General features: G+C 36.0%; 1 long non-coding RNA gene across 1 annotated transcript; it reads left to right on the top strand.

Moving 5' to 3' along the window:
- Positions 1–6,807: 6,807 nt before the first annotated feature.
- On the top strand, positions 6,808–8,410 carry LOC126831511 (uncharacterized). Its single transcript, XR_007684186.1, has 3 exons — positions 6,808–7,179; positions 7,655–7,711; positions 8,297–8,410. It is a non-coding gene; the product is annotated as an uncharacterized LOC126831511 (long non-coding RNA).
- The last annotated feature ends 1,369 nt before the right edge of the window (positions 8,411–9,779 follow it).

The following is a 9,779-nucleotide window of genomic DNA, read 5'->3' as shown; positions in this document are numbered from 1 at the left end:
AAAAATGTCCGCGAGAGGCGAAGAAGCGGGGCGTACGGTGTAGCCCCCCCCCCCCCCCCGCCTCACACACACGCACACACACCCACACACACAGAAAATTTGACGGCCACAAACGGGATTTCCTGCTATTCCAGTCCGTGAATACAGCAACTTAAAATGGTCCAATATAGCCTACCTGTGACTTACCTGTATCCCAAACAACCAATCAATCGTCGCGGGATATGGAGGCCTCGCATTCCCCGAAGCGTTTTTCTGTTATTTTAGCCCGTGAATTAAGCAACCGAAATCCCTCTATATGCCTTCCTGAATTCTAACCATCCAATCATACTGTTGCAGCTGCATTCACAAATAATAATCAAAGTAGAATGGCTCCAGACAAAATGTTTTAATCCATTATAGCCAAATCAGTACAAATTCGTGGCATTCAATTAAAAGAAAAGTGAAATTAGTGTTTTATTAGATTTAAGGCACTTTATTTTGCCAACTAGATGAAATAATAATTTTTGTTTTCACTTCACCCGTCTGCCCGAAAAGCTGGATTGCTCGAAAGTTTGTCGATTTTTAAGCAATCAACTTAGCATTAAAGGCTTCAATATTTGGGATTTCAATTCATCAGTTAACTAGCAGTAATCCCTTAAATGGAAGTGGCTTAAATGGGACCATATTGCAATTAAACATCCTTTATGTTGTACATTAACTATAGCTTTAAAAAGACAGGAGCTTTAATTATCACTTTTTTGCTAAGGACAAACAGTGGGACTTGTTATCTGTTATTCAATACATAAGTATAAACACATTAGATGTGCAATAGGTGTTCAAGAAAGAGCAAAAGTATATTGCCTCGTGCAGGTCACGTGCCAAAACTTCTAGCCAACTGGCCGTGCTTGGCAACAGACGCGAAGCTAGTTGACCTATTTAATTCCCGCATCGACGATTTTATTTTGAAAACAATATTGAGTAGCATTTATTTTCTTCCATTTAAACATGCATTATGCAAAAGCTAAATCTGCCTATTGTAGGTCTTTCTTTTGGCCTGAAATGTTATCTAAATTATTAATTAGACATTAATTAACTTCCCAGAAATTAATCAACTGTGATATTTAGTGGATTTGAATACATTTTGTGATGGATAATTTAACGTAAAAATGGATAATCGAGACTTTGTTTATTATCGTACCAACACTAATATCTCGGTTCAGAGTGAAGCAATTTGACTGAAATTTTCAGCATGTTCTATTTTCATTATCTATTTTTAGCTATTATACCGCGAACTGTCAGCTCTAATCTTACTGAATGTCCCTTTAATGTAAGCGAAGGTATGCATTTATTAATTAGTGTGAAAGGGGCGGTGCTTGGATGAATGTCATTGAGTCAACTGGCGTGGTTTCGATTTCCCGGTGGTACGTGCTATATTTACGCGATTATGTGATTGGTTACTTATGCCTAATGCATGATGTAATTGATAACTTTCTCCCACGAGTGTTTTGGACAATACCACACTAGACTTTTCTGCTTGACTGTAGAGCTGATATATTTTGTTTTTCTCAAGGTATATTCAAAACAAATTAATGACACTTAAATTAAACTCATAATATTTTGACAATGAAAAGGACAAATGACATATTCATGTTAATATTAAATCATAGTTCATGCTTCCTGGTGTACGTGTCAATTAACTCGTTCATGAATTTCGAACAAATATTACGCCGGGGCCCTAATATTACTACACTTTCTAGACATATTCCGGGTAAAATTAATAGCTGGCCTGGAAACTGAACACTCTTCTAATCTTAACGGTCCGTTCATTTTTAAAATCAAACCGGTTTTAATGGTAAGTACATGCATTGGGTTTTGACACTGAGGAAAAATGTGAAGACGTGACAAGTGATTTCAATAAATGTAACAAAAATCATAAAGATGTCATCGTTATAGTATAGCCCAGTTAATAATACCGTAGTTATCATAACTTTAAGCTACAAAATATTTCCCCTCCAAAGAAAAAAAAAACGTACACCTTCCATAAACGTCGCAAATTCCTAAACTCTTCGTTTAATGAATGCACTTATTATGGTATCTACACCGTGTTAATGATATTGAAACAAAAACCATGGGTATCACTTCATAACAACTTAATATTTTTTTCACTCGAACTGAATTATCAAAACAAGTTTTACAAATATAGTTGGCGATATGATGCGGACATAAAATTCGGAGTAACTATTGATGATATTGATGATAGAAAATTTTTACCGCCTCTATTTTAAAGTAAGTTTCGTTTGTTTTGTTGAGTATAGTATTAAATAGATAAGACGTAATAGGTTAAAATGAACCTGGGTCTAGATGCCGTAAAAATATTATAATGTGGGGGCATTTTTTCTATGGACAATATGTATTTTCAAGATATTCGTTGCATAGATATCTGTTTTAGGTGTACCGGCTATTAGCCGATAGTGTAACGGATTCGTTTCACCCATCTGATCAATAATAGATTGTCGTAAATATGATTATAAATCACATATTATATTACGTTTATGTCACTTCCGGAGACATTTCGATGTAGCCATAATGGGTTTTGTTTTATAAGTTATGAATAATTTATCGTGTTATTATAATAAGCATCGATTGAAGTTATCAAATGTTTTTTTAAAAAGTTCGATATTCGAATGAAATTGAAGATACATCTTCCGCGTAATATTATTAAATATGGTACGTGGATTATATTTTTCAAAATTCGACTTTTCGGTAATGTCGCCGAAATGCCAATTGAATGGTCGTCTTATCTGTTTACAATCTAATAATTAACTAAACAAAAGTTGAAAACAAATAAGGTTATCAGTGGTGTTTATCAAAAGAATGTTCGGGGTACCGCAGGGATCAGTGTTGGGTCCTATCATATCTATTCATATGTAGATGGCACATAATTTCGATGACTATAATTATTAAAACTCTTAGACTGTATCACTGAAAATTAAACTTCAGTTGTCAAATATCTTTTTAGGTTTAAATAATTTAAAACGAGAGTCTGGCTGCCGTTTAATTTTGTTCATACAATTGTTGATACCTTACCATACTAGCATTAGTTTAAAGTAATTAGCTTGGTCCATTGGTCCATTCTGATCGTTACCAATAACATCTACAGAGTTAAAATGTCTTACCTATATCTGTAATCATTATACAATCTTAACGGATTTTCCTATAAATTTTAGGAATAGCTCATATATGTGTAAAATAGACTTCTGTCAACGTTAAGTGTTTCTGCAGAAGTACATATTATGATACATAATTATTACTATTAATTCAATTTAACCTTTTGCAATTCACTCATTAATTTACAAGTTTGATTTCCGTTTTGTTTCAACTAAAACAAAAACATTGAATATGAAACAAGCAAGGTCTTCACTTATTCCAACATCAGTGCACAATTTTAACCCACACATATAATTTCAGCAACTAACCATATATGGTTTTAGTCATTAATAAAATAAAACCAAGTACGAACAATCCAAACCATATAGACGTCCTAAAAAACGGTATAGGCAAAATACTGTAATCAGCAAATGGGCTGTTCACCATGTACAAAATGCATGAGGAACAGTGGTAACAGGTGTTCGGAAGAGTAAGCTTACCCTGCATGGCGCCACACCCGCCGTAGCTGCATCCAAACAATTAGACCAGCTTTCCTGTTAACTTTGACTAATGTATATATTTTATATCCTACGCTTAAACTTTTAACACCTATCGTCTTATTTTATTTTATCTCAAAATAACTACAAAGCAATTTTTGGGTTTGTTAAACAATATTACATTTTCAGTTTTTCAGAAAAAAGTATTTACCCATTTGTGAATATTTTCACCAAGTTTTCCGCCAAAGTTCTTTTGGTTATTGGTTTCCATGAGTTTTCACCCAGGGTACTCGGTCCTTTCCCTTCAGGATCGATCCTGGCACGGCACTCAAGTAAAATATGTAGGTCGAGTATATAAAGAAAAACAGTCAAAGCCTATCATATCCGATGCACAAAGATCTTACTGTTTATAAGTCCAGATTTATGCAATTAATTATGTGATTGGTTGCCCAATTACGTCAACCATTACCCAAATATGGCCTTGAGAGATCTAGTAGATTTTCATCAAAATATTATTTTAAAACAATAAACAAATTAGCCTTGACTCTAGACCACATGTCTTGCTATTCTCTCGATTTGAAAACAAATGAATTGTGTTTTAAATAAACACACATCAACGTTAATATTCATATAGCATAAATCCCCTTACTATTACTACAGATGACGATAATACATCATGTTTAAATTTGTGGTCTGTTTTATAAATTAACAATAACATTGCCACTTTAAGATCTGAAACGCGAATGTTCTTTTTTATCCTTGATTTGTCATACTGAACAAGGATAACAAACCACTGTTGTTGTTTTTTTTAAAATTTCAGTCTATTTATATAAGTTACGCACACGATCTTCTTTAATTATATAAACTTTTTATGAAAGGTGCTCTGTTTAATATATTGAAGTGGTTAAAGGGATTTAGGCTAATTAGGTATTAATAGGTACCTTGGATTAACCTACAACTTTCTTAGACCAGCTCACTGGCAGTTCCGTCACTATCCGTTACTGGAGGTGTGTTACTGTTGTCCAGCCATTGGGTGATCAGATTAGTCCAATTATGTACAATAAGGTTGCCGTAAGAAGGTGGCCAAGTGAAACACTTATCCAAAAAAATACTAATTGCCCCGCCCTAACAGATGACGTATCTATACGTTTTATATAAGTTAAAGAACGCGATTGAATTCGCTCCAGACATCATTTGATATTCCCCGAAGCACTTTCACACAGCCTCCTCGGCTTAGAGGCCGTGATTCGGACATTCGATAGAGACAATGTGCAGTGTTTCTAGAGGGACATACCTTTAGCCGCCCCAGATTCAAGCCTGGATAGGGACATCATGTAAATCTAATAAGAAGTATGTACGTGGCTCCTGCCACCTTTAAGACTCTAATAGTAAGTGCAGGGGGACTGCACCACACAAAATTTACACAAAAACAAATACACTGACAGGACATCATACTCAGGAAAACCCAAACATACAGACAATTCAAAAAAAGTGAATGGAACCAGGCATCATTGGGTATTCTCAAAATGACGTTACCCCAGTCTCTCCGGCTTAGAGATCGGGGTTCAGACATCATTCGATAGAGACAAAATGCAGTGTTCCTAGAGAGACATACCTTTAGCCGCCTCAGTTTGAGGCCGGTAAGATCACGATGTAGACCTAGAAGGGATAGGGAACTTATAATTAGTTTAATTTAATGTCTTTGCTGTGTATTTAGCTTCCTGTACATAACCTTTGTATTATGGATGTTATAAAGATAAACAAACATAGTTATAACCACACGGTGTTCCAGAGTTATTGATCTATTGAGTAAAAATGAACACAATGTGGAAGTCCGAATTAGATAATTGTCAGGGTAGTGTTACTGTCCGGTTTCTGGAGATCCGTTAACAGGATAGTGTCACACTTCCACTTGGACATCACGTTTACTAATCAGTAGGCTTTGCTTGTGTGATCATTTCCAGTATAGCCAACTGATTATATTGAATCTGTCTTGGTTGGTATTTGTAAACGATGAATATCACTCTTCGAGATGAATTACCCACTCTTTACTAGCACCGTCCATGCGTATTTATCAAGCAGATGTTTCTTAGACAACTATTTCACAAAATGAGAGATTTTCTTGCTAATATTCTAATTTATTATTATAGCGCGACGTTTGGACATCAATCCAGTACCACTAAAATGGTATCATTGTTTCATCGTCATTGCTTGGATGGATTTGTTTTTCTACTTCTTATTGTTACAAGAACAGCTGTAACAGCATCAACTGTCTCTACGACAGCGGCATCACCAGACGCACCTATGGTCTCTACAGGAGCAGCCAAAACAGGTGCACAGGAGTTTATAGAACCTACAACAGCAACGACGGCCTCCTCAGCAACAACATCGACTTCTCCAGCAGCTCCAACAACATTATTTACGGATTCGACAACTATAGCAGTACCGGCATTGTCTACATCAGTGGCAACACCTACGGTATGTACAGCACCAACGACAATTTCTACAGCAGCACCAGCAATATCTACAGCAGCGCCAGCAGCATTCTCTACGGCACCGGCCACTACAGCAGCACCGCCATTGTCTATATCGGTGTCATCTACAGCAGCCTCTACACTGTCTACGACGGGTTTTACAGCAACAACGACGGCCTCTACAGCCGCGTCAACAACATTCTCTACGGATTCTGCCACTACAGCAGTACAGACATTGTCTACATCATTGACATCTACAGCAGAATCTACAGAAACAACGATGGTCTCTACAGCAGCGCCAACAAAATTCTCTGTGGGTTCTGCAGCATCATCTATGGTTTCTACAAAAGCAACGATGGCCTCTACAGAAGCACAAACTTTGTCTACGGGAACGACATCTACGGCAACATCTATGGTATCTACAACACCGACGACAACTTCTACAACAGGGCCAGCAACATTCTCTATGGCATTGGCTGAAACATTATCTACGGCAACGACATCTACGGCAACACCTACGGTATGTACAGCACCAACGACAACTTCTACAGCAGCACCAGCAATATCTACAGCAGCGCCAGCAGCATTCTCTACGGCACCGGCCACTACAGCAGCACCGCCATTGTCTATATCAGTGTCATCTACAGCAGCCTCTACACTGTCTACGACGGGTTTTACAGCAACAACGACGGCCTCTACAGCCGCGTCAACAACATTCTCTACGGATTCTGCCACTACAGCAGTACAGACATTGTCTACATCATTGACATCTATATTGTCTACGACGGCCTCTACAGCAACAACGACCACCTCTACAGCAGCGTCAACAACATTCTCTACGGATTCTGCCATTACAAAAGTCCCGAAATTATCTACATCAGTAACAACTACAGAAGCATCTACATCCACGTTGTCTACGACCGCAACGTCTAAAGCAGTATCTATGGTATCTACAAAAGCAACGATGGCGTCTACAGAGGCACGAATAATGTCTACGCCAACGATATCTACGGCAACACCTATGGTATCTACAGCATCAACAATCTCAACAGTTGCACCGACCATTTCTATGACAACACCAGGTAAGCATTCCGCCCGTCCACAATACTTTTTGTGCAAGATACTTTTCAAAATTGAACTGGCATGGCGTCACATTTTTAGAAAAGGAAAAATGCTTTTATTAATGGAGATGTTAATTTTAGTGAACAGAACCTGTTAATTGCGTGTGATTCTAGCAAATCTGTATGCTAGTCATGTGTACCTAAATGAAGCAGTGATAAGTTTTCTTTCTAAGAAATATATACTTTCAATTTGTATGTACGATGGCTGCCAGGTCCCCACATTCCAGCGAGTTTTTGTTGCTTAGATATATGTATGTACCAACGCTATAAAAACACAATTGAATAATGGAGTGACTTAATTGACTAATCCCAAAAAGCAAATCTGTCTACTTTAGCCCACTTATATCAACGGATACCTTATGAAATATGGGACTTACAATTAAATATTACAATTAAATATTGAAAAAAAACACCTAATTATTTGGTGTTCTTTCAGGGTCATCTCTTACAACTGAAGCAAACACAATTTATCCAACTCATAAACCAATCATAGGTTTGTTGTAATCTTTTCTTATCTTGTCATTGTTGACGTTATGTATATTAACACAGCTTTATATCTATTAAACCTCAAATGAGTTTACAAATTAGAAACCTTTAGCATCTCATTGGGTTGGGCAAAGACAGTGACTTAATTTGTACAGTAATCGGTGGAAATCTGATGTCATGGCATTAAGTATCCCAGGGATGGAACAAACAAACGAAGCGGACGCTCGTTTTAAACCTGAGAGGGATATCCCAGATGATTTTAATGAAACTACTAGTTTTGTCGGTTGACATCTGCTTCTACTTAGAGAGATAAAGTAGACAACCATTTAATGCATCTTTGCACAAGGGTTTACTTCCAGAAGTTATTGATCTTTTAATATGGACAAACAAAACAGCGGACTAAATGCTCATCGTTGTATATATATATGTCGATGTCATGGAGGGTTATATCCAAAGAAATGTGAAAGAAATAATATTGTAACGTTGTTTTATTTTCCAAAAATATTGGCACATCCAAAAACAATAGCCTGCAATCTCGTCAAAAGAACGTACACCAATGAAAAAATCAAAATATCTTAATTTTACTTTTTAGATGTTAATAATTATGGATTTAAATTGTCTGTAAAATGCAACGAAGACTTTGATGTTAAACTCATTGACAAGACAACTGATTTATACAAATCATACAAAGCAAACTTTACTGCAGGTGTAAGTGTTCATTTTCCATTTTATACGCCCAAAATTTCATGATGTACATCGTCGACACCTATGTCTGTTGGTAAGTTTTCATCCATAAAAAGGAAGGTTCTATTTATGTTACTGGTAATCAAACATTTCGCAAACTGAACCTGATTACATTACGGCGTAGTGATACATCATTTTTTGACAGCAATTCAGTCATTGCAAAGTCCTTTATATTGACCCAGTGTTTCCATCAAGGTCAATTAAATAAAAATATTTTTTTTTTTTTTTTTAAAAGTTACTTTTAATAAAAAATGAACTGTTCTTTCAAGTAGTTCCTTTTTAATTGACCAATCAAATTCATGTACAGCGATAAAAAAAATTATCACACAAGTGATATCTACTGTAGAATGTATTATTGGGTGATAAAAAGGTATCTTGAACAGTTCTGAGATAATGCTCTAGAATAATAATTATATACCAAAAACTCAGTCAAATGTGTTGTGGTATGAACCAAAAATGTTTTACAAAGTTTCATGAAAATATCTTGAAAAGTTTATGCTCTGGAATAAAATTTGTGTACCAAAATCTAAGTTAAAATTGTTTCCACGGAAACACAAAAACTATTAAATTCGAGAAATTCCAAATTAGCAAATTAGGTTGATTTCTGAACAAAGTGTTTTGAAGGTACCTTAAATGGTTTATGAGATATTCCCCGGAAACAAAATTATACACAAATAAACTAAGTCAAATATAACGGCACAACTATTGTAGTAGGTTGATGTGTGTACAAAGTTCCAAAAATATATCTTGAACGGTTTATGAGATATGCTCCGGAAACGAAATTGGGACGGACGGACGGGTGTCGGGTGGACGGAGCCCATTTCAATATCTTCCGTGACGAGGCAATTTTAAAACGTGAAGCCATTTCTATTGGGCCGTAAGGAAAGAAAGTACCCTTTCGAAATTTTGAATTCATTGGTCGAAAATTGCGAACGCTTATTACTAAATTTTAACTTTTAAATATTTTGACCGCAAAATGGTAAGGTTCTTAATGGAAATATTTGTGAGTAAAACACTGTGATTAAATTCCATAATTGGCGAGATTCTTCATTGGGATATACAGGAAATCCGAAAAGTAACATTTACTAAACATTGATTTTCTAGCATCTGTCTGATGTAAATAGAATGGTTTGCCAAGATGCAAGATTCGAACTTTGTTTATACCATGGTTCGGGTATGTATACTGACATATCTAAGAGAACACGGAAAGACTTTTTGTCAAAATTGCTGTATGTCCATCCTCTTTTTATTGGCTTAATCTTAAGATCCAGAAACCACAACCAACAAGAAAGACTGTAACATATCGAAGTTTTTTAATCACTTGACACTAA

Source organism: Patella vulgata, chromosome 9 (genome assembly GCF_932274485.2).
Source record: "Patella vulgata chromosome 9, xgPatVulg1.2, whole genome shotgun sequence".
NCBI classification, from domain to species: domain Eukaryota; kingdom Metazoa; phylum Mollusca; class Gastropoda; family Patellidae; genus Patella; species Patella vulgata.
This window is presented reverse-complemented; position numbering and strand designations above follow the sequence as displayed.